General features: G+C 37.7%; 1 long non-coding RNA gene across 2 annotated transcripts in view; it reads left to right on the forward strand.

Annotated features, from left to right (window-relative positions):
- LOC118160392 overlaps window positions 1-25580 on the forward strand; it is a 153249-nt gene that overhangs the window by 62461 nt on the left and 65208 nt on the right. For both annotated transcript variants that reach the window (XR_004747457.1, XR_004747456.1), the window contains exon 2: window positions 14395-14523. This is a non-coding gene — a long non-coding RNA (uncharacterized LOC118160392). The remainder of the gene's footprint in view (window positions 1-14394; window positions 14524-25580) is intronic.

A 25580-nucleotide genomic window follows, 5' to 3' on the forward strand; every position in this document is an offset into this window, starting at 1 on the left:
TTTTTTTTTTTTTTTTTTTTTTTTTTTTTTTTTTTTTTTTTTTTCCCCTTTCATTTTCCTTTAATTTTAAAAGAATTGGGTTTGGGGGCATTATTTGACTCGGTAACTTGAGCTGTCTGATGTTTTTTGTTTTGTTTTGTTTTGTTGTTTTGTTGTTCTATTTTTTTTTTAATGCTGTTCCATAGCCATGAACACAAGGTAGTAAAGAGCAGTGTAGCAACACTATGATAGTAACACAGTTCTGTGTGTGTGAAATAACAAAATGGTGCTGAAAACATCAGGTACTGATATGATTGTATTGCCCAGCATTTGTCTGGAGCCCAGCAGACACCAACAGGAGTGGCTCAGTGCTGCACTGCCAGGATTTCTGTTTTCCCATCTCTTACCCTCTTGTCTCTACCCTGGCTATCACGGTCTCACTTACATGCCATTATCTTATCATATTAAGGCTCTATAAGTAGTAAAACATGATTATTTAAAGAGGTAGATAAAATATTCACCTCTGTCACCTCACAGGCTTTTTATCTCCTTTCTAAGCCAAGTGAATTTTTCTTCTCCATTGCCTATTCCTCCTTATTTCTCTTTTCCTTTGTTATGATCTCTACAGTTCGGTTGACTCTGTGACAGTTCAGTTAACTCTGACATTTTGGGGACATAGTTTGCATGAAAGAAACTGAGGGGAAAAAAAAAAAAAAAAAAAAAAAAAAACACTACAGCTTCAGAGCCTGAGTTCTGAAAAACTCTCCTGAAGCAACATACTGAGAGCAATAATGATAGTAATTCTTACATCATTAATTACCGTTATAAAATCTCTTACATCTGAAGAATGTTATTTAGTCTGCACAATCAAACACTAGGAATGTTTGACCTAGAAGTTACCCACTCAGCTTTAGCCCTGGTCTTTATGAGGATCTGTTCTGTGTGCAAGCTGGTTTCTATAGGAAATATTGTTTGTTTCTGTAATTAAGTTGTCTTGATTCTTATGGGGACATAAATAATATTTTTGGAACTTGAAAAACTGAATTTTCCTGAATTTTCAGGAGGTCTCAGCAGGCTCAATTTAAATTAAATCTACCCTCTGTCCATATATAGCATGTTATATACAGAATATACATGCAAGACTTTCAAATAATACAGATTGATTGTCAGATTCTGGAACTGGATCACCCTGTTCCCACTCCAATTCCCCTCATCTCTATCATGCTATGTTCAGTTGTGTTTTCTGTGCTTCTCAATAGGCTGCCTCTGTTGTTACCCTTTCACAGGAGTAGCATGAGCAGATCCGATGAGGAGTAATCATTTGCAATTTCTAGCAACTTCTAAGGCTGTTTTTGTAACAACCTCTTTATTTCTTACTGATCAGCTTGGTGGTGTTGTGGTCACACTCTCTTTTCTTTCACTACTAAAGTCTCTGTATACGGAAGCTGCAGATGGTTATTTCAAGGGGTTTTGTCTTGTTAATGTTAGTAAAGCAGATATTTGATGCTTTCTTCTACAGACAACTAATCCACCAGTGCATTTAACGTTTTTAGCTTAAGTTTCAGTTCTGCAAACATTATAATGGAGCTACTTGTGGACTTATTTCCGTGAATTTACTCATGCAGAAACCTAATAATCTGCAGGTGGATTTGCAGGGTTGGGTCTTGTTTATATTCTGCTAGGCAAATGTTGGGAGACTCTCAATCATGAAACCATTAAGAGTACTTTCAACAAGCTGGTAATACTGCATGGTCAGGGAAACCAACTCAGCTACAAAAGGACAAATACCATCTTTGGAGCTACGGAAATAGAAGAGGTACTGGGCAACCTTAGTTCATCTTAAAACCAGAGTATGATACTTAAGATTCTGCTTAAGAAGTATGGTAAATGTAATGCTATCTCTCTTGTCTTTTGTTAAGATTGTTGCCTTATAAAGTCAAGATAATAGTATTTCAGGTAAAAAGGTGATAATTGAATCTTGGACCAAAACGGTATTTTTCTTAAAAGACAAACACTTACTGATTTAGTTAATTCTAGGAGATAACTAAAGTGGTTCTCCACCTAGAATTTTTGATGTCATTGTTAGTTACCCAAAAACATGCATAAAGGACAGCCCATAAATCTCAGTTCATGCATTTGATTAATCTTTAGCATCCTGCTTTCCCTATCATGTCCTTAGAGAAGAAGAGAAACCCAAACTACAGCTTCTAGTATTTCCAGAGGGAATATATCACAGCTACCAAAACAGATACACTGCTTTCTAAAGCCCTCCTCTGAGAGCAAGGGAGGTAGCCTGCATGTGGCGAAGTGCTTTCTGTTGCTGCACATGTGGTGAGAAGGATTAAATGGTTGTTGCTTTGTTTGTGTGCCCAAATGTGAGTTTATGATTCTTTTTTAGTTGCCCAGCCTCCTCAGACAATACTGCTGAGAGCAATCGCAATGTTTTTGAGAGTGTGGCTTTTTTTGGCACTGCCCAAGGTCTCTTCCTTGAGTCTTGAATCCAAGTTTTAGGTCCAAGCACTTGTGAAAGCTGAAGCTAATCAAAAATTCACCTCAGGTTAAAATGTTGGAGCAGATAAGGGAACTTGAAAAAATGTTGATCTAAAACGTTCCTCATACAAGCATACCCAATTTTTCAGGGTATGCTGATGCAAGCGCTAAATGTTGTGATTTGGATCTAATCCTAAATAAGAACAAGCAACATAATAACACATTATGCAGAGCTATAGCTCTGTAAATTAAATGTTTGCTGAAAACAGGACTGGAAGGGGAGCAGTAGTAGTTCACCTAATGCTTTGTAATGTACGTAAGTGGAATCTGTACAGCTGGGGAGTTTGAGGTATATTTGCTTTTCATTGCCATCTTTTTGAGCAGTGTCAGTGGACTTACAGCAGGCTGTCAGGTTGTTTCAGGAGACTCTGATGCTCCTCCTTTTATGTTTCATAATTGACTTCATTGAGACAAGTGTGGCACATAGGGAAATCTCAAATAACTTACTCAGCTTGAAATGGGGCAAGGAGCAGCAGTGGAATATTAACTCTGACATGTCCCAGTGCAAAGAAGTCCCTAATGGCTTTTTTCTCCAGCAGTGAGGGAAGCTGAAACATCTTGGCTGTAGTAGAAAGTGATGCAGAAATAACAGCAAGAACAGTAACAAAAAGAGACCTAGAGAAGTCCCTGTTCGAGTTTGACTGTGTTATCTGGATAGCTTAGCACCTTGGGGAGGAGTTCTTGTTCAGCTCGGAAATGAGGAGACATTTCTTCTCAGGAAGAGCAGCCAGGCATTGTAACGGGTTTCCCAGGGAGGTGGAGGAGTCACCGTCCCTGAGGGTCTTTAAGGAGAGGTTGGACCTGGCACTTAGGGACATGGTTTAGTGGGTGACATTGGTGGTAGGGGGATGGTTGGACCAGATGGTCTTAGAGGTCTTTTCCAACCTTAATGATTCTAGAATCCTAACATCCTTTGGGTGGACGCATGGTTTCATATGGTTGGGACATGCACTCTCTCATGCCAGCCGGGCAAGAACCAGCTCTACTTTGGCAGGTGCATGCTGTAAGAGCAATTGGATATTTCTTATCACGGCTACCTTGGGTGTCTGGCAGAAGAAAGCAAACTTCTTGGATAGAGCAAAGAGAAATACTTTTATTTTTCCACCCTCTCTTCCTAAACCGAACTGATGCCTTCAGAGGAACTGCAAGTAGATTTGATCACATTTTTCTGCCTATTTCATTTTAGTTCATGTGTTTGATTCATCTTCCATAGCTAAACAAAATGCTGCAGATACACTGGCACAGACAAAAAGGATGATCTAAGCATGATGGTGTTAGCACAGGTCCGGCAGGGTTGATCCAATTACTCGCTCTGTCACAGACTTTCTGTTCTGGCTTGAAAAATTCACATGATTTCTCTGAACTTTAGCTCCTCATCTGTAAAATCATGATAAAATTAGGTGATGAATGGATTTTTTCAGTTCAATGGCCAAACTTACAGGGAGAGGTGAGAATTTGGTTCAGAACAGAAACATTTCAGCAAATCAGACTGAACAAACATAAAGGCCACTCTGAGTCAACTTGGTGTTTCATTCAGCCTAAAATGAACTGTTGTGATTCACTTATATCTGTATTAAAAAAAAAAAGGCAAACTTTTTTGATAAAAAATATTGCATTGAAATGCAGATTTAGTTTTTGTGACAAGATCTGAATAAAACACTGCCATTGCCAAACAGTTCTGTGCTTTTCTATTTTATTCTGTAGGCCTTCTCACTACTTTACAGAACATTATTCACCAGAGAAGAAATAGTTTTTCTGTATCTGAAGCATTAATTTACTTTTTAGGAAAATAATAATAATAGTAACAAATTATGTAGTTTTATACAAGCTTGTGTTGTTTTCGAATAAAAGATATCACTTCAATATCTCACAGAAAGGTATTCGTATCTGGATTAGGAAGCAGGCATTTTCCTTCAAAAAGTAATTCATGTTTTGGAAACAAGCATGCCTTAATGGTGGAATAGTCAGTGCTGCTAATCCAAGACCTGGGTTTGATGCCAACTCTGAATTTGCTGTAAACTCACTCCTGTTAACATTAAAGCAAGTCTAAGTGTGAGCGGAATCAGCCTCTTCTGTGTGACCTTGATGAGTCATTTAACCTTTCTGTGCTTCATTTTTCCCCTCATTGATTAAATAAGGAATCAACCTTCTTTCTTCACAAGGGTGTCTTTCTGTAGAATTCACTCAATGTTTGCAAAGTGCTTTGCGATAATCATTTCTCTCTGTAGACCTTCAGTAATGCAATATGCTGATCAAATTCAGATTGGTCAACACCTGGTAAATCTAGAATATGGGACTCAGAGCAATGACCATTTTGCAATCTTTCCCTTCTGTGTCTTTTTCCCTCTACTTTTATGCTTTAATAATGAGAATGAGCTTTTATATGGACTATTAACGCTGAACAGGGTGCTAGGGAAATGAGGTGTCATTAAAATATAAAAGACAAATAAGTTGTCTTTGCTTTTTTTGAAACTGTAGATAGGTAAAATTAGTACCTAACATGTTCTAATAGAATCAGCAGAGGAACGTATCATGTAGCAATGTCAGAATAAACTAATAACAGTCTGTTTGTTAAAAGGCTATCTTCACTGAACCTAAAAGGGCAGAGTTCTACCACTGCCATGCAGCTATTTCTGTATTAGTGTTGCCACAAAAAGCAACGCTGGAAGAATTTTTGGAAAAATAAGGCCAAAGAAATAGTCATTCACATGAGCATCTGACAAAATTACATAACTTTAGAAATCACCATAGCAAGTTCTGAACAATGTATAAAATGGAAAAAAAAAAAAAATGCTCGGCAGAGAGCAGTGAAGAACTACAAGGCCATTTGGAAACTGCTGTGCTGTAATATTCCATGTAAACACATAATCTTCATCCTGGTTGGAGAGAAGAGTGCCTGGGATGCTGTAGATTTCTTGCCTTCCTCCGTAACAAACTCACTTTGTTTACTGAGGGCTAAATGAGAGCTATGCATGCACCTGGAGGCTGATTCCCCCACCTCCTCCACCCCAGTATTTTCATTTCTTTTGCTAGAAAAAGCATAGGTAGCGAAGATGTGTTATACAAGAACAGAATGTGTCCACAATGTATTCTAAAATTTACTTGCTTTTTTATTAAAGGTATTTGAGGATGCCTGTGCATCTAACTCAAAAGTAGCTTCTGATACCTTCTTTCTGCCAGTGATTTCTCTGGTTCAAGTAGTGTTGATGCTGACCATAAAACTGGCCCTCTATCAAGTATTGATAATTCTGATCGTTCGTCAACCACATTTCTCTGAAATACAAACAATAAAAATGATAAAAACCAAAATTTAATGATGATGTTTGCATCTTTTCCAAAGAGCAAATCTGCTTCATTTTGTTTCCACATCTTTAGTCTTTAGGAGTTTTGCTTTCAATGTTTTCTCTCTGGTTTGCAGGAGTAGGAGACATCAGATTTTCTCATATAATTTCCCAACTCCTAGAGTTGAGCTGTGTAGAAAGCCCATTTACCGCATGGCTTGCAAGGGTAAAGATCCCAAGATTAGTCCATGCTACTTACTTCAATGTGGAGTCTCAAAGAAATCGGTGCTGCTTTTCAAAGAAGCTCATAGTTTGGCCTGGATCCAGATGAAGAGCTGAAGTCTCTAGTGGCTGAAAGAAGGCTGAAAGAAAAGTGAGGGAAGGAAGTATTTATTATTATTATTATTATTATTATTTAACTAGAAAAATAGCCTGTCCTATGTAGAATCCTTCCCAACTCCTTAAGGAATTCAGCCTAACAGTGCTGGATGGCTGGAATATTCATGGAAATGTCTAGGTCTTGGAACACTTCCACACTTCTTGATAATTATACTGATTTTTTTCTAATTTTGTAATATAGTTCATTCATGGGTAGCAAATTGCTGTTCAGAAAGTGGGTTGCTTAGATTAGGTGTCAACCCAAGCCCGTGATGCCGCATCTTTTTTCAGCTGTGCTCTGGAGATGGTGTCTGTGAAGAGCCTTTGTCAACACAGTATGAGCCAGTTAATAATAAAATAATAGGATTTTATTTCTCAGATGGTTCCTCCATAGGGATATACCGTGTTGGAGTGAAAGCCGTGAGCCTCGAGCCAAAAGGCCGGATAGGAGTTAACTTGGTGGCAGCCAGCAACTCAGATCAGTGGAAGCAGTTTAGCCACTAGAGGGGACTAAAGACCCGCACTGGGTTGTCCTGGGTCATTTATTCGGTTTTCTCAGGAGCCAGGCAAAGACAGAGGAGCAGATCAGACCTGGTGGATCAACTCTGGAGATGAACTGCTGGCTGTACCCTGCAAGCCAGTACAGGGAAGGCTTCTTTCCTCCGTCCCACGCTGATATGGAGTTAACAACGGCAGAGTGCATGGAATTGCATAGAACAAAGTCACAAACTCAAAGAGCAAGATCAAGCCTGTGTACGTCTCCTAGGGTACCTCTGAGAGTCACCAGAATATGCTGATGGAGATGATGTCAGTCTCGGATTATTACATTAATATTCATTTTTGCCCCACATTTGCTGATTGAAATTTGAAGCCCCAATCTGTATTTTGGGAAGTACATACCACACAGCCTTCTTACCAGTTGCCTATATTGCAATGCAGGGGGATAACGTTTAAAGCTATAGGTAGGAACTCTTTTCTGCAGAAGGTTGCAAGCTGATTTTTATTTATTTATTTATTTATTTATTTATTTATTTATTTATTTATTTATTTTGTGTGTGTGTGCAGTAGACAAACTGCCTTACTATTTGTGAGAAGGAAAAAAAAAAAAAAAAAAAGAAAATTCAGTCTCAGAAAGAAGGAATTGACTGCCTGTGAGATGCTCTTTGAGTCTGAATTTTGTGTGGTCTTTACATGTGTGTCATACAATTGATTTCAGCAGCAACTATTTCCAGTTTCACTATGGCCAAACTGTTAAGCATTGGCTTGATAGTAAGAATGGAAGATGAGCAGTTGTTAGCAACTATTAATGATTTTCTTAAGTTTTCTTTATACCTTCCTCTTCTTCCAGCAAAGATCCTTGACATGTTTTATGATATCCTATCTGCCTAACATCCTGCTATACAAGGTGGGATCCTGCACTCTCTAGTGGGCGGTCTTTTTTTCAGAGAAAATTACTTTCAGAGATCAGTATACAAACAGTAATGAGGTTTTCTTTTATCAGGAGTTTGAAGATACCAAGAGAATGTACTGAGCTGCTGGAGGAACCCAGTAAAGGGGGTGCTGTGCTCTCGAGAAGGCAGCTTATGGATAGGCTTCTAGGTTTGCTGAATATGTGAGCAGGAAATCTGGTCTTGATAGTAATTCAGGAGATGCTTTATTACAGATGTATCTTCTCACTGGAAGAAGAATATATGACTAAGTGCTTACCTAATTTCTGTATTTCAAAACCTAGTTCTGGTGCTTGTGAAATCCAAAATGCACTTTCCATTTGCAGAAATGGATTTGAAATAATGCCCCTATAGCCGGGTAAGAAAGGACGGGGTTTGCATGTGTACAATTAGGGGCCTAGATTCTAAATAGATCCAAACTGAAATTTACTGTTGATGAACAATTAGACTGGAGATCAAATACAAGCAACGTGCTTGCATTATATACAGATAAATCATATTTGAATTAAGTGTAAGTGGCTAGCAAAACTTGGTTAATTTGAATCTGTTTTGCTTTATGTTTTTGATAACGACACATATATTATGATGTGAAACACTCAAGGTTGTTAACATAATGTTCACTCCCACAGCAGATGAGTCAGCTCTTCAAACCTAATAATTATTATCCTCATTGATTCCTACTATCACTCAGCCCATGATGGGTCATTTGTGGCTTCCAGTCTTCTGGACACAGCCATATGGCATCCCAGTGGGATCCAGGGCACCGACCCTGGGCTATTATAAGGAATACATGGTTGGCATGCTAGACTGCTGATTAAATATTAACCACAGCAGACACATTATTTCCACTCTGCTTTGAAATGAGTCTTTAATTAGAAAGAAAATAGCAGCAGCAAATGAAGTTTCATGCTTGTTGTCTGAAGTAAATATTTTGACCCATTGCCTGTGGTACAAGCTCAGAAAAGTCCCATGAGACTTTCAGGCTGCCACTCAGATGATATAGAGGTGTCTTGGATAGTACACAGCCATCAACCATCTAACATGGGTAAGGAAATTTAAATAAGGGAGATGTCTTATCTAATTGAAAAACAAACAAACATACTTCTGTTAAATTTAGCCATGTATTTCCAAGACCTGTTACTCTTTAAGATGTAGTTGTATGAGTAACTGAAACTTTTTTTTTCCTTTTCCTGTTAATGTAAATTATTGTCAAATAAATTTACCAGGAGCTTTAATTCAATTCTTTATTTAACAGTCCTGTTTATTATTCTTACATGCCCTGAAAGAAGAGCCATCGGGTTTAATTACATTCTGGGGGAATAACTAGTTAAGGATGCACATTTTACAGTTCATGAATAATGTATGATTTTACGTACATAACTTTAATGTTTTATCTTTTATAAGATGCTGAGATAATCTACAATTTATTTTTTTTGCCCTCAGAAATGAAGACATAATAATAATTATTTTTTTTTTAATTCCTTATTCCTAAGCCTTTGGTTTTGTTTTTGCAGTTTTTCAGCCCCTGAGAAACCTTTTATAAAAATGAAGCAGATTCTTGTTTTTGTCTTTTTAAAGAAAACAAACAAACAAAAAAACCCCACTCATAATTAAATAAAAATAGACTTGCTGATGGTTAATACTTATTACAAGTCTAAGGGAGTATTTTCTAAACATAATCGTTCAAAAATTTTACTTGCAGAGAAATATATACTTCCTTTTCCCACCAAGTAATGGGCCATGTTGTTGATACCAAGTTGATAGCAAGCCTGTTAAGCAGTGGTTTCACATGCATAAATCCTGCTACTCCCTTTGGTGTTATAAGCCTTAAAAGTGACTGTTTCATCTTTCAACACAGTTTTCTGAGGGCCAAGGCTGAGTAAAAAGTCTTGATGTGTTATTACAAATCTTTCTTAGTTTGGGGTTATATTCTTCATAATTTAAGCATGACTGTGGTCTTAGAAAGAGTTTTAGCTTGGAACAAAGCAGAAGCCCATCAGAAGCACTGGTAGTATATAGTAATAGGCTGTTCAAAAAGTATATGTTATAAGAAAAGTTTCTCATAGTCAGTCCAAAACAGCTAATGTTTTTTAATACCCTAGGATATCTGATTTATCACATACTAAATGTCTGCCCTCATGCTGGTGTTTTATAATGTCTGTTTCCTAAAATCACCAGTGCTTTTTGGCCACAGTGTGTACATACTGTGGACATTATTTTTGTTGATAGTGCTTACACTACATATTTTCATGTGATATCTTGGTTAATTAAGTTAAATTTCACAACAATCCACATATTAAGTTAGTTATTTCAGGTGATTTTTAGTAGTGGTAGTTTTGTTGAAGACCCTAAATAATAAAAACAAAACTTCACTCTTCCCCTGTAATCTACTCTGGGTTATACTTGTGCAAGTTGAAAGCATGTATTAATTTTCTTCTTTTTAATACACGCTGGCTTCTGTAACAGGGTTTGAATTTAGTTAGTACTCTTTAAAGTAGTGATGTCTTAATCCACAAATGAAAATGAATGTTTTCTCTGTAAACAATAAGGAAGATTGTCTGCTTAAACAGGTGAGAAGATAACAAACATAAATTGTGCATGGTGGTATTGAAGAAACTCTCTGCTTATTAAGTCTGTCATTCCAGAAACAAAGGAGCCTTGAATGAACAGGAGACATTCAGGAGATCACAGGAGTTTGTGTAGGGAGATTTTTTCCCTCTGAAGTCCCACCTTCATCACTGGTGCATGCTGAACCCTGCACAAAGCTTTTTAAAAGTGGCAGCAATGCCTATTGTCAGCAATTTTAAGGCCTTTCCAACTTCTAGTGTAGCTGTCTCATTGCTTGAAGCCCTTGTATAGAGGTCTTAGGCAGTTTTCCTCAGTTACATCCAAAGGGAAGCTCTTTGCAGAGTCTCCCAGTGCTTCTTCAACACCATAAAAAAATAACAGCAAAAGGGAGAATCTCTTCGCTTGGCATTTTATTCATACAGTAGGAAAGGTGCCCATCAACATCCTCCCTTCAACATTAACAACAACTTAAAGACTGAAATCCCTAGGGAGGTTCTTTGTGATTTCCCTAGGCTTTGGATGAGGCTGTGTCCACTTGTGTGCTCTGTCTTTTCCTCCTACTTTATGCATTAACCTTTCAAAGTTTCTAAGAAATATATTTTGAGACTTTGTGGATTTATTTAATTTGTTATATGGTAAAGAAAAGTAGCTGCTTTGCTAAGCTGGTATTACTGGCAATAGGTCAAATTTTGCCAGAAGTTTCTCTCTTCTTGATGCAGAGTAGTTCCCTTGAAGTACATGCGGATTCTTCTCATTCCACTTTTGAACAATTTGAAGCAGAATTTAGCCCACTATACTTAATTACATGAAATTCATCTTGTAAAGGTGTCATTAGTCTTTACATTTGTGCTGCGATTTTTCTACATTAATCGTTCTACCTAATATATGTGAGTGATACTGGATCTGGCTGTTTACATACAGAGGGTTTATATTTCAATACTCAGTTTGAATCCCTGACTGTGTTCATGCCATTCCTTTTGATAGTGGTAGGACTTGGTTTAACAAAAGGATAACTGATCTCAAAACTATAATGACTCTGCACTAGAGAAGACTCCTTTAAGTCAACAGGTGCCAGCTGATTTTTTTCTATGCTATAAACTCTTCAATATGTGTGTGTCTGGTTTCCTTAAGGTTCCTCCTTCTCACCAGGGCCTTAAGTATTACACATATTGATGGCAGGGGACTCATGCAGAAGTGTACTGATTTTACTTCAGGGTTGCTGTGCTGTTGGAATTGCAAACATTAGTGTTTATGGCAGTAGAAAGAAAAAGAGCAAATTTTTCAGTCCTTGGACTTCCAGTGTCTATTTATGTTACCTGTTAGCAGATAATGCAGTGTCTGAAGTTGACTGCCTTGAGCTGTGTTCATGTCACTCCTTCCTCCTTGATATCTGATTGGATGATTGGAAAGAAATCCTCCTAGGGGAAACAGAATTAATGTAGGAAGTAGGCAACTATTTGGGAACAGTCTTGTTTGTTAATTGGAATGATATCTTAATAACTCAACATATAATTCTTCATACTCTGGGACGTAGGGTTCTATACACTAAGCCAAAAGTGATGTTTTCATCACTTGTACTTATGGATGTTTTATGACTTGTCTTTGTTCTGTGAGACAAATATCTCCATCTCACCCTCACATAATGAGAACATTTGTTCATTTATACTTCCTCCATCTTTCTGTAAAGTGTTCTGGATACCATTTCCACCTTTAAACCTTTGGACTATTTGTAAGCTAGTGCTGTGTGTTGTGGTAGATGGGTAGTCGTTAGTACAAATGGGTTCCAAAATGCTTTGGGCTAGAAGAAGATATAGCAAATATGCAAACATATGAATAATCGATTATTTTCATAATACTTTTACTTTACTTTTACTTTACCTTTTTAATGTCTTTCTCCCAGTCACATCAATTTTATTACTTAGAACTAGGGAACAAAGTCTCCTGTATGCTGTATAACTTCCGATCCTGCCAGGTCATAAAGATGTATCAGTCCTGTCAAAAGACGCTCATATAAACTTATCCAAGTTTTTCTCTGGCCTTACAAAGCCTAGAAAATAGAGCTTGTGAACCCTGACTACTGATGCATTAGACCTGCTGAAACACTAATAAAATTGCAGACTGACTGATTTCTACCCTTTTTCTCCAAGGAGTGCAACAGTTGCTCAGAAATGACCCAAATAATTTTTATTAATGGGTCCAACATTACTTTCATTTCAAAAGAGACAAATCATTTAATAAAATGTGTGTTCAGTTGTGTTCATTAGTGCTAATCAGTAGTTCATTAAACCTTAATCATATCAATTTCGGGCCACTAATATTCAGGTAGTTTAATAAAGGACCCAGCAGTAAAAGAGCATACATTGCATATTCAGGAGCATATTCATCCACAGCAAACCCTGCTTGAATACATGCTGTCCATTCCGCTGAGTATCAGGGCTGTGATAATAACAGATGAAAGCAAGAAAAGGTATACACGGTAGAACAGAGAAAGATCTCTGAAAAGAGATCTCAACTAATTAGAGGGCTGTGCAATCACCAACTGCATGGAGTTCAACAAGAGGAAGTGCCAAATTCTGCACCTGGGATGGGGCAACCCTGGCTATACATACAGACTGGGGGACGAGATGCTGGAGAGCAGCCCCACAGACAGGGATCTGGGGGGTCTGGCTGACAGCAAGCTGATTGAACAGGAGCCAGCAGTGTGCCCTGGCAGCCAGGAGGGCTAGCCCTAGCATGGGGTGCCTCAGGCACAGCACTGCTGGTTGAGTGAAGGGACTGTCCCGCTCTGCTCTGCGCTGGCATGGCCTCACCTCAAGCATTGTGTGCAGTTTTGGGTGCCATCATGTAAGAAAGACATTAAACTGTTAGTATCCAAAGGAGGGCTACAAAGATTGTGAGGGGTCAGGAGCGCAAGTCATCAGGAGCAGCTGAGCTCCCTTGGTTTGTCCAGCCCCGAGCAGAGCAGGCTGAGGGGAGGCCTCATGGCGTCCTGCAGCTCCCTCACGAGGGGAGTGGAGGGGCAGGCGCTGAGCTCTGCTCCCTGGGGACAGCAACAGGACCCGAGGGAACGGCATGGAGCTGGGACAGGTGAGGGTCAGGCTGGGGGTTAGGGAAAGGTTCTGCACCCAGAGGGTGGTCGGGCACTGGGACAGGCTCCCCTGGGGCATGGTCACGGCAGCAAGACTGCCGGAGTTCAAGAAGTGTTTGGACAGTGCTCTCAGACACATGGTCTGATTTTTGGGTGGTCCTGTGTGGAGCCAGGAGTTGGACTCTGTGATCCTTGTGGGTCCCTTCCAACTCAGGGTATTCTATGATTCTGTGATTCTATGAAAACAAAGCTGATACAGTTTACAATACATACCGTTCTTGTATGTTATGAAGCCTTTGTCCCATAGAGTCAACTGTTGACTTTGGTGAGAGTGCAGTTTGATCAAGGAGTGGATACAGGCTGAAAATATTGACTGGGGGAGTTTTTTTTTTTTTTTTTTTTTTTTTTTTTTTTTTTTGTGGGGGCAGCAGAGTAACACACTGAGGGAAATCCCAGGACGAAATCAAAATATATTGGAAAGGCTTAATATTTTGAAAAGATGATTTGTAAAACACCATATTGGAGAACACTGTGTATAGTCTCTAGTGCATAAAGTAATTAATGTGTAAAATTTTAGGATATGAACAGTGACATCTGATGCCACTGCTTCTAATGTCTTATTCAGTGCTTCTGACTCTAGCATAGTCCTTTTCTGAGATTTCATACTATCTTCCAAGAAAGGCTGTTACTAGCTGAGCAATTTGCTCTGGATGTGTGAAGTCCACACAGTGCTACAGATAAAGCCGAACAAACGTGCTTCGAATGTTACTATTTATGTATTAAAAAGTCACTCTGAATTCCATGGTTTGTGCTGAAGACTGGATAATAAGATAACAGTGACTAGTATTGATACACTAGTTTTGTGTCAGAGCATAGATCTGACAGAAATATCATGAGTGGTTTTATTTCAGTTAAAATTTTAGATTAATACATATTTGTAAAAGCACATCAGTTCTACTTGCTTCTCTGAACCAAATGAGTTAACAGCTGGTTGGAAACATAGAAATTTAGGGGGAAGCCTGGAATTATTTGCTGCTTATTCTTAAGGCATATTCTTTGAAATCCAGTGGTAGTTTTTGAGATGCTGGTTTTTGTGTTCTAGGTTACCATAACTGAAATAAGTGTAGCGACACATGAATGTCTTCCCTCTGAGAAATGCGCTGTACCATTTTATCATCTGGTGCAATAAGATGCCATCATACAGTGAGATCATCCTTCTGATCCTGTCCAGGTAAGAAAATTATTGTTTGACACTAATTGGACCTGTACTTTAATCCCCTTTTGCACTAACATCTCTTCTTTCTGTCTTAGAGAAACTTGATATTTGTATTGAATTTTCATCCTATATTAATACATTTTGCCAGAAAGAAAAAATGAATTTGTCTTCCCTTCCTCTGTAGATTGAAAACCATATAGAGCGTTTTTCCTTTTTTCTTGCTCTATAATAATCCCTTCTCCCTAACCCCCCCCCCCCCCCTTTTTTTTTTTTGATCAAATAAAGAAAAGAAAATGTTATGGGAAAGGAAAATGTATTATATACCAATTGCATTTCGTAAATGAGTTTCCAGGCATATCAATGCAATAAGGGTCATAAATGTCTCTGCTAATATAGCTATATTTATCAAGTCTTTAGTAAGCATCTTTGTATAGGTAAGTAAATGGTATATTTGTTTTCCCACTCTACTCTTGTCAGAAATGAGTTAAATGCATATAGAACAATCCTGGATAATTTCTGTTTATTGTCTTGATAATTATTACCATGGTATTATTACCATCTTGCTGATCTGAGGGTCCCAACTCAGTCTTGTCACTCTGTTGATGGGAGGCTCATGTAACACCTTACTTTACCACCTCTCTAAAAGTCTGCTTAAATAAAACTGGTATTACAGTAGTCTGGTAATGATTTTGTGCACCGGAATAAGAGCTTATCATGATCTCCAAGAAGCACGGTGTGTTCAGACAGTGTTGTCAAACTTGCGTTGTATCACTGGGACTTCCAGCCTGGCAGAGGCAGGTTAGAATTTTAGTACAGCATGGTATTTTCTTCTCCTCTGTTGTCATATGGCATGGATAGCAAAAAATTCTAATGGAGACAGACATGTCTGTGCAGATAGATTGGACTTCCTGGGCAAAGAAAAAAAAAAAATATTCTCAGATATTTTCCACACTGGCTTTTTTTTTCTCTTCCTTAGAAACATAGGCATATAATGTGGCCAAGTCTGAAAGAAGAGGTTAGGTAGGACGGGAGGGAAAAGACAGTTCAGACCAGGCACAAACCGTATTTGGCAAAGAATCCTACACAATAGCTTCTGAGAAACTTCTGGAGGATTTGCTTTAGCTGTGTGTAATAAGAAAGTGCCTGTTTTTGTAAAGTCAGAAGGAGGTGAAAGAGATTTTGAGGATATCCTAAGAACCATCAGCAGCGCTAGCTCTCTAAAACATAAATTTTGGGATATGCAGTTGGTGAAATGAAAAGCAGTTCAGCCTATGCAAGACAGACAGTGGCCTGCCATAAGATTCTGTTGTACCTGAACTTGTTACACTTATGAATGTGGCATGTTGGATATCAAATAATTCAAAATGCAATTGGTCTGAACTGAATGTGAGGCCTCAGTAGGCAGAAGTTCTTCTAGAGTCACGGCGTGTGCTTCAGCAGAAGAAATCAAAGCTGTATTATTGTAGGTGGGGTTGCTTCCCTGCTCTTTTTTTTTTTTTTTTTTTAACTGTCTTATGGAACCTTCAAGGAAAAAAAAAAAATGCAAAAAAAAATGCAAAAGATCCTACAGCTTATCTATAATAGGCTTTTCTTCTGTAGCCTTGGAATACCTGGGGTACGTTGACTAGTCTAACAGTATCGTAATATAGATAATAACATAATGAGAATCAAGGACGGAAAAAAATGTAATTAGGAATGTATGTTGCTCATAAAAGTTATGTCCTGGTATTGCTCAGGGCATAAAATAATTTAAACATAGGATTTATTTGCAAAATATTAAGAATCTTAGCTTGAAAGACTAATTAAACAGTGGGTTTAAGAATAACAGTAAGTAGTTATCTAGAACAGATGAATCCCATGTTTTATAAATACTAATAAAGTAGTATGAACAGGATATATTTCTAAAACTGTCACTAAGGGGGACTAGATGATGTGAGGGATTGCTAATATGGTGTAGACCCATTAAATTTCTTTCATTGTAGTTCAGGAAATTTTAATAAGAAGTGAGTATTCTCTTCTTCCTTAATGACTGTTTGATGAAATCTGTGTGGGTTGGTTTTCATTCTAATACTTAATAGGTAGACATCCACATCATGCAGTAAAAGAGTGTGTTAATTCACTGTTGTGTTCCCTACAGAAACCAACAAGGGATTGGGGGCTGAGCATTGCAGCTGGGGGCTAGAGACTGAATCTCAGCAGATAGTTTGTGTTACTCATCAAACATATTTTAAATAGTTCAAAATGCACATTTTTGTGTTGTCTTTTGTTTTGCTAAAGTGTGGTTGTGTTTATATGTTTATCTTTATTTCTATAATTGCCTTTAACTTGGTGTCAGCTCTTCAGCTAGTTCAAATGAGTTCCATAAAGGTGGCAACGTGGATTTCTTGATTTCAGGGCATTATTTTCCCCACCTCTGAGATTTTGTATGGACAGCCTTCATTGTCCTTTCAGTCTCCTCCATTGTTGCTTGAGTTTTTTGAGTGTTTCTTTTGTTTGTGTGTTTGTTATTTGTTAACCTGTTGCTTTTGGTGGACCTTCAAATGAATTTTGTTCTCAAAAACCCTTTCTTAAACCCCTGTTTTCAAAGGAACAGTTTTTAAACTAAACATGTTTTTTCTGTACTCTGATCCACAGTATGAGAGTCTAGTGAAAGAAGTGGGAAAATCATACTGAGATGAACAAAGGGGTTTTTTTTGTCTTTTAATTAACTGATGAAAAAAAAAGATGTGTATTTGAAGTATAAATAAGACTTAGCTTATTTGAAGTATAAGATATTGAAGGAGAAATCTAATAAAAAGATAAGAAAAAAAAATAAGGAAAATGTTAGTGAATTGTAGAAACTCCAGGAAGGAAAAGTAGTAAATGAAATATGAGAAACCAAGTTAAGGTTGCAGAATATTGAAAAAAAATATATACAAGAAATCTGCAGTCAAAGTAAGGGTCATTGGGACTATTGGAAAACCTGACAGGGAGGAGGGAGGTTATTAAATGAGGTTAATGTTGCTAAGGGCTGAAATGTGTTGTTTACATGGTAGTACAAAATAGGACCTCAGGATCATACACTGGAGACTGTGATTGGTGTTTTGGCTGTGAGGATGCAAAATAAGAGTTACAATACATTTAACCTGGGCAAATTAAAACACCAGCTGAATTACATTCACAAGGATTCAAAGTAAGAAAGACAGGAAGTTGGAAATCTGATGGCGGAATGTACAGGAAAGTACTGTAGAGATTAATAGTGTTTCCTGCATTGCTGGAGCTATAGTGTGGTAGTAGTATGTTGTCATAGCAATGGCTGATTTTAAGAAAATGGAGATTAAGTTTGCAAACACTTCTTCAGTTGTTGGTATTGCTGCCTTTTTATATATGTTCTTTGGTAACGGAATACACAATCATAATAAATCAGCAGAGTTTGAAAATGGGCCTAAGGGATTTGGGAGCAGAAATTACAGTGAAAAATTATAATGAGAAGAGTATTCCTGTATCAACAAAAGTCCATGAAAATTTACTCAGAAGTGTTGAGTTTGTTTTGTTTTGTTTTGTTTTTCCCAGTAAACCTGTCCACATAGGTTTTGGGAGAAGTTTTGCAACTGAAAAGCACGGCTTACAAGAAGCACAGTTGTTTCTGTGCTGGGTGGGTTTCAATTAATTTTCATTGTCTAAATTCATCTTCTGTCTTTCACCCACTTGCTGCAAAGACTCTAAAGATGCTGGTGTAGGACCATTGATTGAATGGGAGAATTGTGTCTGACAGTCTGAACTAGTTTACAGCAAGGATATAATTTACTGGTAAATAATACAGCAAGGATATATTTACTGGTAAATAATACCAGTAAAAAAGGGCTTTGGAACACGCTGTGAAAGGAATCCAGTCTATGACTGTAGACATCATTTTAACTAGATGTTAGGCTCGAGTCTCTAATGCTTGGCATAGGTTGTTCATAGGAAGTCTGCAAGGCAATTGTTGCATGTACGTTTTGTAAAGGAAAGTGACCATAGGTAAATGGCAATGGGGACTTCTGTTGGTGAAGAAATCTTGAGTTCTTAATGTGTGTTTTAAATACGTAGAATGGGCAGTTTAAAATTTGCATGGATGGAAAGCACTTTACTTAAGAGCAATTTCTTATTTTTCCTCTTCTGTGGTGATCCAACTTAAGTTGTTCTTGCTTTTTATCTTAAATTTGATTTTTATTCAAAGAATACTTTTCAAGTGATAGGTTTTAATAATAATTGGACAAAAAAAAATAAAATATTTTTTTCTCATTTCTGTCTGTCACCGCAGACAGATGAAAAGATGTGACTAACTGAGTGGATCAGTATATCCCTATAACTTGAATCAAAACAGTCCATGAAACTAAAGGCTCTGGCTTTGGACCCTTCTTTTTGATCCTAGCCTAAGGCAGACTGAAAGATCAAAGCTTAGCATGTCACCAGGTATAAAGATGATGTATTGCTTCTCTGCAGTGTTCTACAAATCTGATTTTCACTGCATGGAGCACAGAACTAGTTGGATGGTAGACTTTAAATAAAGTGTTGGTAAATATTTGAATAATTGAGGATGAACTTTGGAGACGAAACCAACTATCTAGTTCTTTGGCTTGTCATTCTTCTCTCTCATGGCTGATGTAAGTAAATAAAAATGCATTGGGCCACCTTTACTCTTTCAGATACAGCCATGAGTCAAACTGAACGTTTCATCATACCATTTCCCCCCCTAGCAGTTTAGGAAGTCCTTTGATAGAGGTTCACAAAGTTAAAAGGAGACTTCTTCAGAACTCCAACATTTTCAAGAATGGAGTCCTCATCTAGGGCAGCTTTCTTTGATGCTTTCTTTAAAAGTGACCCTTGTAATCATTAGCTGTGAATTGCAGAAAACAGCAAGGTCCATTTTTGTGTTATGTTGGCTTATTAGCAATCATTTACATCTTGGAAGGTGGAGGAAAGAGCTAGTGAATAGCACTTTTTACAAAGCCTCCATAAAGATGTAGGTTTACTTACTTGCTTCTAGGGTTTTTCTTTGGAGGCAGAAGCAGGATTAGATACAACTTTGTCCCATGTATTAAATGCATTATGGGAATTTTAGCTCAGAAGACTCCTACTCATGTTTCCTTGAAGCAGGTTATAGCTGGAGCATGTAAGACTTGTGAGCTGACTAAAGGTTGAAGGGAAGTCTGGTTATTGTAAAAATGTAGTCAAGCCAGAGGCTGGAAGAATGGGAGGCACTTGAACAGCACTTTGCATGAGGTACATGAGTGATGCAATGACTTTCAGTTCAGTTTGGCTTAACAAGATTAGTATCCTGTTTGAGGATATAATCATATATATATATATATATATATATATATATATATATTTCCTGTAGATGAAATGAAACTTTGAATAAGACGGCCTTCTTCAAAATTATTATTTTGAAGGTAAAGGCTAATGGTTTTGCTTACAGACATGCAATGGTTCCACCTGATTAGTACAATTATTTATACGATGTTACAACCTAGTGTCCTGTTCTCACAGATATTTTTTTTTAAGATCCCCTTGATAGTCCAACAAAATATTTAATGTCATTGTTCATGTGCCAAGGGCTGGGTTTTCAGTTTCATTTGAATCCAGATGTCCAGGGGAAGACTGGTGGTTTCCACTACAGAATAAATTGCAAAGGTATTGAAGTATTGTCCAAAAACCTCTACAGTCAGGTGTTGCCTTTGTGTATGCAGGTACAAAAATTACACAGTCTGTATGCCTGTCCTGCTGAAACCGTTTAAGGATCCCTGGTGAATTACTCTGGTGCTTAAACAGAAAGAATTCAAATTATTTATGTAGAGCTCTTCTGGAATGTATCTTCACCATGCCCAAAAGCACATAGCTAAACACCTCTAAAGCACGCATCTAAACATAGCTACAGACAGAAAATGTATGTTTCCAAGATTTTGGTAACTTGTTGAACATCTTGGTTCATGTGAACCTAAAACATTATTTGAGGGATAAGAAGTGAACAGGCTATATTTACTGTAACATAGTAATGTGACAACAGTTTGGCCTCTCTGAATTTCTAGATTTATTTGCACCAAATCCTTTTTTTTTTTTTTTTTTTTTGTAAAGCTCACTGCCAGGTCATATGCAAGGTATGGTTTATGGTAGAATTTAAATTAAGAAAAATTGATAATCATCTGGATTAGAAGATATTCCCTATATAAGGAGCAACATGGAGTGTTTGAGCTAGAAGAGCAACTACTACCCAGTTGCTTTCTGAAGCCCAACTTTGAATGCTTTGATTGTATATCAAAATGTTAAAAACAAATGAACAAACAAAAGCTCTCCAAAGTAATGCTGTAACTCCTTTTGTAGATGTGAATTTATTGGGGCATTTGGGATGCCAGCGTTTCCTGAATGCTGACAGGTTCAGATCTAATGAAAACACCCCATAGCGGTAAAATATGTCCCAAATGCTGCCTTGCACTGAGATGGCTGGATGGCTTTGCCAGATGCCTGGAAGCAGCACAGGTAGCGGCACTGCTTTGGGACAGAGTCACTAATACCTTGTGTCCTGCCAGAGAACATGGTGTGTGGGATTAATCTCTGTGAAGCTCACAAGCTAGGCTGAATTTGCAGGACCCAGGTTGTGAAACTCGACTTGCTTCGTGGGACTGCAGATGCCTTTGGCTCACCACATTATGTATGTGTATAAATTATGCCACGAAAGCCTGTAGTTATTCATTCCAGAGCTGCTAAGATGCTTTGATGTGCTTGGATTACATGGTGAAGAAACCGTAGCTCAGCTGGCAATATCCCACAGAGGGTAGATGCATGCATATAGTATGAATATAAATTCTCTTTGAGGCCTTACAGAGAAGCAAGGTTTACATACAGATCTAACAATCTATTTTGGGTTTCTGAAAAGTGGAGTGTACAACAGAAAGACTGTATTTGGAGCACTGCTTTGAAAATCACAGGTAAAAAACAGTATGTGCTCTTAAGAATGAGTAAAGCACCATTTTGTATGTGGTGGAAACAAGCAGAGAAAGGTTATGGTGCTGAACGAGGAGTTTGCAGTGGTGATAAATGAAAGGAACTGAAACGCTAGTGACTTCCCTCAAGTTTCAAACAACTGGAATAAGTCCAGGTCCATGCCCTGCCCTCTGCTCTTGTGCATCGTCTCAGCCATGCTTTGCTTGTCTCTAAGTTGCTCATATGTGAGAGGGATAAGACATTTATAACAGAGAGAAATCAACATTTATTTATTTATTTATTTGTAGCCACAGGCTTATCCAAATGCTCACAATTGAGGGATTCTGCGTGAAGAAGCACTTCTCAATGTGTTTATGCTCTTCTAAGTAACAGCAGCAATAACAAGCCCACCATGAATTTTATTAAGCCATGTTAATTTTCTGTCAGTTCTGGGAGCTATAGTGGTTTTTTTTTGGTGTTGTGTTTTTTATTATTGTATTTCTTGCAATGATTTCTGTTTCAGCTTCAAAAGGAGAGAGAATTTCATCTTTTCTAACAACAATTAAACACGGTTTGAAGGATCATAGCCTGGATGTAATAGCCAAATTCTTGAAATTAATTAACTGAGAAACTAAGTGAATAATTCAAAACAAATAACTTTCTTGACAAATCAACCCTCCAGCATTCTTAGCAATTTCACTGGGCAGATCATATTGTTGTTGTCATCTTTGTATCAGAATAGCTATCGCTGGTTTCAGCTTAGGTTTTCTTCTAGAGGAAGCTCTTGTCTTTTCAGATCACTGTGAAATGTGACTGTGTTTATTTTGTGGGTATTTTGAGGTTCCTTTTGTCCTGATGTTTGACCTGTCATCTTGGGTTTAGAGGTTTGGTTTGCTTTTTGATATACACCTGTTTCTGTGTATACAGCAACATCTTGAACTTGTTGAGGTGAGAACAATATATTGTGCAGTCTTGGTCCAGTATCTCAAGAAAGCTATGCCCAAACATAAATCATTTCTATCCTGATTTGTCAGGTGTCTCCCTGTGCCAGAGAAGAACCAATCTCAGCTGTGATCTTCATCTGACCTTTTAAGTGATCTCTTAGAAGGGGTGTGTTGAGTCAAAGAGTAAGGCATTTAGTTTCATGGTTTTGTAGAAAGTAACCTCTAGAGGAGAGTTCTGAAGTATTTGCAGTATTTCTGAGAATACATACTGAAGAAACAGTATAAATAACTAGAGTATTCCAGATGCTGAAGCCATTGTTGTAGTCCAGAGATAAAAAATGCATGTTTTAAGCCACTCCTTTATCACCTTGATGAGGAATTGCATAGGAAATTAGGACAAGAAAAGCATCATCTCCATTGCAGTAGTCTACTTACGTATGATATTAAAGTTAACAGGTGAAAGGGGAAAAACGGGAGGCCAGATTATCCCTGGTCAGTCATGCAACATCTGGTGTTGGAGCAATATTAAAACTTTGTTCACCGACAACTCCCTTCAATATCAGAGCCGTGGATCACATCTTCTTCTTCTTAAGATGTTTGTGGTTTTTATTAATATTCTTCCAGATTTCTTGGTTTTATCCCAAACTGTACATTTTGTATACTCTTGATTGTTTTTATTAAGCAATAATTCTTTTTGATTAGCTAATTAATAAAAATACTGTGGTTTGGATGGCTCAGGGGTATATACTCACATTTTTAAAACATACTTGAATTTCATATTTTGCTTCTGCAAATTTTGTCCATTATTCCTGTGAATATTTATTCCTCTATAGGCTGATATCCTTGGACCTGAGGGTCAATAAAAAGTGGTGGGAAAACTCCTCAAAGACCCTTCACCAAAGAAATTGTGGCAATTGGTGGGATTATTTATGTGGAGTTCACTGTTGTTCAGCTCTATCTAGGTCTGAGGAGTTGGAAGCAGGGGAGTAAATTACTTATGATGGGAAATAAGAGGACAAAATAAAACTTTGAGTATCTAAATATTTTAAAAACTACAACAAGAACCTGACATTTATCATGTGACAGTTCCATTGCAATCTTGGCAAAGACAAATCCAGGACAGTTTCATTTCATCTGTACTTAGAAGCAAGGAGGAGTGTCATTTTGTGCTGAAGGTTAGGAGCTATTGATACGCTATGGGCATTAGTGGCTCATTGTGGAGCAAAAAAGTGCAAGGACATCCGAGTTAGCACATAAAGTGTGAAATACTTTTCCTTCCCACTAAACCTAAAAAGAACCAACATCTAGCCTGAACTGGTTATTTATACTTAAGAATATTTGGAGCCTTTCTCCCACTCCCTGTAGGCCATCTCCTGCCTGACTGCTTGAAACCATTTAGGGGATGTGCAATGAGAGGGCTCCCAGGTGAAAACAGAAAGCACTAAATGAGCATGTGCTAGCTGTATAAAGAGAGATCAATCAGGGATTGTTTTTTTGCCAGTGTGTACATCTGTGAATCGTGCTCTTAAAAGCATTTATTTCATGACTAAGTATTTACAAATGATGTGTTTTTTTTGTTGATTTTTTTTTTTAATCTCACCACTTGCAAATCTTTACATGGTGTTTATTAATAGAAAGCTGTGACAACTTACATAAATACTTTGAGGATGCATGTATGCTCATCTAAGCATAAATTCTGGCCAGAAGTAGTGGCAGAGCTAGCTACAAAATGAGTAGTCACTTAAGAATGTATTACTGAAGGTGCCAACATCTAAGACTGCAGAAAATTAACCAGTGGGGCAAAAGCTGGGCCAGCATAAATTTCAGGATATTTTTCATTGCTTATTATTTTGAATATCCTGAATACTTGTATAAGAAGTAACATCAGATTCCAAATGAAAGCAAGGGAAGACAGAAGATTCATTTTTAGATTGGAAATTATCTGAGTCAGCATAGACTTGTCCAGAACAGTTTCATAAGTCAGCCCTGCCTTTCAATTCAGTAAGATCACACAAACACCTTAAAGGGAGAGAATGAGGATCTGGACTGAATGACAGTCTTGATAGGTGATGGTAGAAAGTAAAGAATGGTTGCTCATTAGAAACAATAGTCCAAAATTAACCAAGATAAAAAGCCAGGTAAGTAAGACACATTTAATTCTAATTTGGCACACATTTCCCCTCATTAAATTTAAAAGCAAGATAAGCTACAAGTATTTTAAAGATAATGAGAGGATTTACTTTTTTTTTTATTTTTATTTTAGGAAAAAAAAAATCATTTTATGATATCTGCAGATGACTAATTGTGTTGATTCCTGGAGGAATTGAGTTACTCTTCTGCTTTGGAATTGGAAAGATAACAAAACCATTTAATGTTGTAAAATTTAAACTCTGAACAATATCTTTACCTACAATCACTTCAAAGTTATAGAAGCCTCAAGCTGGATGCCTATCAGCATGATCAGATTTCATGGTGATTTTTGTTGCACATTTAAAAAAAAAAAGAAAAAAAAGAAAAGAAAAGAAAATAATTTTCCCCCTGAATTACACTTGTGAAACATCACTTCTGAAATGTATCACAGACTGAGATTTATCCCTCTGCCTTTTGTTCACTGCATTAATCTTCAGGTCTTTTAATAAAGGTAGGGAACAAAGGGTCGGGATGACTCAAAGAAATGGTAATGGGATACACAGAGCCTTTCACCTATAGGTCATTGGATCAAGTCCAGCTGGGATGGATGTTACATCAAAGCGTTTCTACCCCTCTATTACTCTGTAGCTCTAAGGGAGATAAACCGAAGGATCTATTTCTGCTTTCTAGTAAACTGGTGGCCAGTGCTAGGAAAAGCTTCTGCCACTCTGATCCAGGTCAGTGGTGAGGGCAGGGGCTTGGAATTGGCCTTCCACATCCAGCTACTCTGACGAGTGGCTGAAACATGCTGAGGAGAGCAGGAGTGGAGCTTGCTTCATTGCTGCCTTAACTGCAGTGTTTTTCCTTTTGATCTATGTAAGATCTCAATTCAGCCTCCTCAGCTTAGCAATGGCATAGTGGAAGGGAGAAGAGAGTATGTTAGTAATAATAATTAACAAACAAACAACAACAGCAACACAAGCAGAAGTAAGATGTGTCTAGATCCCAACTGGTAAGAAAAAAGTGCAAAAATAAATGAGGCCTATTTAGCACTTG

Source organism: Oxyura jamaicensis, chromosome 1 (assembly GCF_011077185.1).
Source record: "Oxyura jamaicensis isolate SHBP4307 breed ruddy duck chromosome 1, BPBGC_Ojam_1.0, whole genome shotgun sequence".
NCBI lineage: Eukaryota > Metazoa > Chordata > Aves > Anseriformes > Anatidae > Oxyura > Oxyura jamaicensis.